This window comes from Nuphar pumila, unplaced genomic scaffold (genome assembly GCF_984573655.1).
Source record: "Nuphar pumila unplaced genomic scaffold, dmNupPumi1.hap1.1 HAP1_SCAFFOLD_300, whole genome shotgun sequence".
Taxonomy (NCBI): Eukaryota; Viridiplantae; Streptophyta; class Magnoliopsida; order Nymphaeales; family Nymphaeaceae; genus Nuphar; species Nuphar pumila.
The window spans coordinates 18,069-23,619 of NW_028323268.1; the positions used below are offsets into that span (position 1 = coordinate 18,069).

The following is a 5,551-nucleotide window of genomic DNA, read 5'->3' on the forward strand; positions in this document are numbered from 1 at the left end:
AAGCTGCAGGTTGGGCAGGCGATTTGGGGAGTCTGAGTCAGTGCGCACGTCGGCGGCGTTAGTGGTCACTCCCAGTGGGGAGCGTGCTAGGGTGATCGATGCCCTAAGAGCGGGCTCCTGCACATCAACGTCCTGGCTTGCAGACCTGGCAGTCTGATGTTGCAGGGATCCGGGGTGCAGCATCCAAAAAGTGCATGACCACGCATGCATGACCTCCAGCTGAGCATTACGATCTGTATCGCTGTGGAGAGGCTGAATTGCCGTGACATGTTGCGAGGTCATTGCCATTGCCAATACTGGCCTCGGTTGCATCATCGTTGTGCTGTACTGGACTCTAGTCTTCCAAACGCGTCAACATCTGTTGATGGGATGACCAGTCAAATTGTGGGACAAGTAAGGGGTCCAGCGCCACTACAGCACCAAATATGGTACACACCTGAGGATGCGACGAGCCACTTACATTGCCACTCATGTTATCTGGGTCGGAGACCGAGGCACCCGTTGTGCCACCCGAGGCAGTGGAGAAGTCATTGATCATGCTCTGCAGCGTCGTCTCCTGCCGGGGCTTGAAGTATGACGTGTCCTCGACGTTGTCGTGGGTGGGGATGAAGCATGCCTTCTGCAGGATGAGAGTCTCCCAGTCCAGGTCCTTGAAGAAGGGGTGCATCTTGATCTCGAGGGCGCTGTTGGCCCCGAGACGCTTGCGTGGGTCTGGATGTAAGAGCCGTTTGATGAGGTCTCGACACTCCTCCGAAACCTCGTCATCGCCGAGGTCCGGCCACTGGATGTTTTGGTTCAGGATGTTGGTGAAGATCAACTCGGGGGTGTCGGCATGGAAGGGGGGAGCACCGTAGCAGAACTCAAACAGCACGCAGCCCAGGGACCACCAGTCCACGCACGCAGTGTGCACGGCGCCTGTCAGTTGCTCGGGCGCCAGGTAGTCAGGTGTGCCGATTGCAGTGACTGGCGCCTTGGTGTCGCTGCCGGTTGCCTGGTCCTGACCCCCCTCTGATGGCTGGGCTGGCTTTGCCGTGGCCTCTTCTATGGAGTGTTTCGATCTCGAGGCTGGCCTGCGCACGGAGCCAGGAATAGGTCAGCAGCGAGACCGACCACCAAACAGCACAGCTGAAAGCGCGCTGTGTCGGATGTCAACAGTTCGAATTGCGACCCCCTCCTGGTGATGCAATCGTTACTCAAGTCTATCCTCAAAAAGCATGCTTGCAGAAAATGGTGGTGAAGATGAATGTGGCAGTACATTGCACTGTATCGGGGCACCGATGTGATGTGCATTCTGGTGCCGGATCCCTTTGCTCCATCTCACCATTGCCAGGAACGTCCCACATCAATACAGAGAAACAGGTGCAATTGTGTGCAAACACGAATGGTATGCCCTTCCATTGCTGGCAGAATGATTGAAGTGCGCTGCGGACAGGCAGCGCAAGGCTCACCTTTCTGGGGAGGTGGCGTTGTGCGGTGAGCTGATGTTCTGTGGGCTCTGAGCCCGAAGGAAAGGGGACGATGACAGGCGAGGCTCCAAGTCCGCATGCGACACGGAGTTTTTCAAGGGACTAGAGTGATAGAAGCTTGCGGGCTTTTCGAAGGTGTCGATCCAGCGTTGCACTCGCACGCTTGAGTTCTGCAAGCATGATCGGATCCCATCACATGAACACGACGATTCTGGTGTCATTGGTGATAAGTGACCAGACAGCACGCAAAGGTAACAAGATTGAACGATAATGATTGCAAATTTATCTCAACCGCGTCTGCAGCAAACGGGAGGCTGAGAAGGCCTGTCAGGGAGCTGTCTTCTTTAGGAGATTGCAAAGATAATATGCACTAATAGACCGTTCAATATGGGGCTCAAGCTGCTGCCAGCATCTGTGTTCCGTGTCCGACTTGGCAGTTTCGAACTAGCGCTGAAGTATGATACACTTGGAGGTGGCCCGAATGGAAGGTGCTGAAAAGGAGCGTACGGTGCCTTGCTGTCCGCATGAGGAACGGGCAAGCCTTGCCGAAGTGGACGAGGCCGGTGTGGAGCTCACGGAAACAGCGCTGGCACCGACAGAGTGCGGAGGCAGCGAGTGCTCATGAGGAGGTCGAAGGGCTTCGTGGCTCGGGCGCCCCATCGACGGGTGTCCCACTTTGGTGCCGAATGGCAATGAGTTAGCATGCAACACACGAGGCGTGCCCGAGTGAGCTCGGCTGCTTGGCATGGCAAGCGGATGCTCTGAGACGTGAGGGAAGCTCAGCGCCTGCTGGGCCTCTAGTCGGCCGTGGGGGTCCAGGACTGGAGGCATGCCACGGCGCCCTGGCGCAAATCCCTCTGCAGGCCAAGTAGGCTGCCACTGCTTGTGCATGCCCCCGGGTGGTGCGACAGGGAAGCCTGAAGCGCGAGGCTGTGAGCGGATCGGCCGTCCTTCCTTGAATGACGTTGCATGGCCCTTCAGCAGCATACCGGCATGCACCTGCGCAGCTACCTTTGCGGCTTCTGGGAAGCGCGGCGAGTGCACTGGCATGCCGAAGGCGCTGGGAAGGCGCTGTCGTCGTGGCTGCTGCTGGATCGCATTGGGCCGCTGGCTCCCCTTGACAGCAGCGAGTCCTGGAACTCAGTTACCATCGGCAGGGTCCACGTGGAGGGTGCGGGGGTTGTGCTCTCTGATGGAGCTGGAGATAAGGGCGACAACGGCGATGCGGACATCGAGAGACGGAGGGGAACGCCTGCACAGCCACACGGAGGACTCTGATTGACTTCAACACATCATAGGGGCAAGCTACCCACTGTGACGCGTCAAACCTATGCGGCAAGGCGTGCACAAGAGTACGGGGTGTCGTTCTCAATGGAGGGAAAAAGCTTGATGCGACTGACAAGCAAAACGTCACTGCAATAGCAAATCGGAACCACCCTGATGCAGCACAAATACACATTGGACGCCATCAGGGATGAAGGAAACGCATTGGCAGAACTTGGCCTCAGCGCCTGGAAGCTTACCGGAAGGCTGAAGCCTGGCAGTTTTGTCCATCTCTTTCAGCATCGAGTCAGCCTCGGCATCTTGCATGTTGTCGCGGGCACTAGCGCCTATCACAGAGAGGCCAAAGTCAGCGAGCTTGATGTGGCCGTCTGAGGCAATAAGCAGATTGTCAGGCTTGACGTCGCGATGGATAACGCCAAGCGAGTGACAGTACTCGAGGGCAAGCACCGTTTCCGCGATGTATGCCCTGGCGACCTCCTCGGTTAAACACCCCAGCTCCAGAAGCAACGAGTACAGATCCCTCCGGAGCACCACTCCATCACCTGAAGCCACACACACCACGCATACATCAGCAAATGATCATCCCTGACAGGTTGGCAGGCTTTGCATTCATGCATATTGATGCCCTTTCCTGCATTGAATGACCTCGACATGCGCGCATCCGTACTTGACAGTCCTCAAAACATGCACGGTGCTTGTGATGTGCGTCATGAGCGTCAATTGGCCTGCTCCCTGTGTGAAGAGATACAGGAGCGTCGCAGAAGAAAATGGTGACATACCACAAACAGGTGAGTCAGCGTGTCAAAGCTGTAGTAGAATCGAACTACGAATGGATTGCGGGCCATAGCGAGGATGTTGCGCTCGTTCTTGATGGTGTTGACGGCGTTTTTGTGAATGAGGTCGCTTTTTTCGGAGCACCTTGATCGCAAAGAGCTCCTCTGTCTTCTTCAGACGTGCGAGGTAGAGGCGACCATACGCACCTCTCGACACGGCCTTCAGAACTTCAAAGTCATCCACCCGCAGCTGCAAATGCAGTTCACCGTAGTCATGCACCGTCCACTGGCTTGTGCCACTCATCATCCCTTATCACGACCATGCATGTCATTGTTACAAACAATCTTGGTCGGCATAGGATGTGATGAGGTAGCGAACATCGTCATCATGCAAGCGTCGCACTATAACTGTACACAACTGCAAGATGGGGGGTGCCAAAAAAAGAGAGACATACCCCCGGTGCTACTGCCGGTTTCCCTTCGGTGTGTTCAATCGGAGCTGCGTCATATCCTCCATAGCTGGATAGGTGGCCCTGAGCCTGCAAGATAGGCTGGGTCTCAGCCTTAATCTGGGCCAGCAGACGACCCAGCTGCGAGAGCTTCTCCTGGAACAGCTCCCTGCACAACAGACCAGTACCCATGAACATTGTCTGTAACAAGTGATCCCAGAACGCAAACCTTGCGACAAGCTCATGCCACAAGATTCATAATGGTTCAAAAGCACCGCGATCAGGTTTGTGCTTGACACATGCGCTTGCACATAGCAAGTACGCATATCGTGATGAAAGCATGCTGGCAGCTGATGTAGAGTGATAGGTAACAGGAAGCAGAGGCCTGCCTGATGTGTGGCAGGAACGTGAGCAGCAGGACGTCAGGAGGGGAGTCGACATGAAGTCTCTGGTACGCCTCGTGAAGCGCCTCGAAGCTATTAATGACAGCCTGGCAGCGCCGCTGAGGCTCTCGAGAACGATCTGGCTGCAGGCGGACGGCGTGGCACACGATGTCGAGAGAGTCCTGAATGAGCTGCAAGCTCTCGCGCGGGTAGTCATTCATGGACCAGAGCTGGCGCGCAAAGTCGAGCATCTGCTGAGTCACCATGAAGAGACGGCCGTCGACGTTCACGCCGGGCGCGCTCATCACCGAGCTGACGCACATGCAGAGGTCTGTATGGTCCACGTAAATGGAGGTCGGCCATTCCTGGCGGCTAGATGCTGCACATCAGCGTGGGGTCGCCCTTGGCCGCACCATCTTCAGACGCGCGTGGGGGCGCCACCTCCTCGGCGTTGGGGTCTCTGTTTGACGGGCTGGGGGACTCGTGCAGGAGCAGGAAGGAACCAATTGGTGCTGGCACTGTGAGACTCGCCTCCCGCAGGCTCTCGGTCGCTACCGAACCTGCAGGCGGCACGTCAGCTTTGCAATGATCCTTTGGAGCGCTTGCAATAGCTTCGGGAGATTGCGTTCAATGAAATAACTGTAAGCCAGGAAACATGATGATGATGATGATGTATCTGAGCGCTGGAGGGGATGTTATCAAGGCGGGATTTGTCACAAACGCGCTTCATGAACTCAGCATCGGCCTTTGTAGGGGCAATGGTGTGATGTATCGGCGCTCTCTTCAAGTTCTGGCTCGTGCGAGCGGCCGCGCGTTCATGACAGGCTTGCCTGTCCCGACCGCCGCCGTTCAATGAGCTGTATTGTTTCGAATGTGTTGATGTGGTTGTTTTCGGCCTAAGCCGTAGCTCTTGCTCTTTCTCTGTGCGATGTAATGATGATGTATCTTTTTACAACGCTACCGCATCCACATGGACATTGGCAACTCCAAGAACTGCTTGGGAATCATGAAGGGGTGCCAAATACTCTGCGTTGCCTGGTCTCACAGTCTCATGGATGTGGAATGCACTACAGACCAGCCACAATGAGGCAGAAGCCAGACACTGGTGTTGTGTAATCGAGGGACTAATTCCGATTGTCATGACAGATATCTTCTTCATATTGAAGAAATGAGAGATCTACGAGCATTCTGCCGAC

The 5,551-nt window shown here is 55.7% G+C and overlaps 1 pseudogene; it reads right to left on the bottom strand.

Annotated features, from left to right (window-relative positions):
* Window positions 1-334: 334 nt before the first annotated feature.
* On the bottom strand, window positions 335-4,660 carry LOC149810555 (putative serine/threonine protein kinase IRE3; annotated as a pseudogene).
* Window positions 4,661-5,551: the final 891 nt, after the last annotated feature.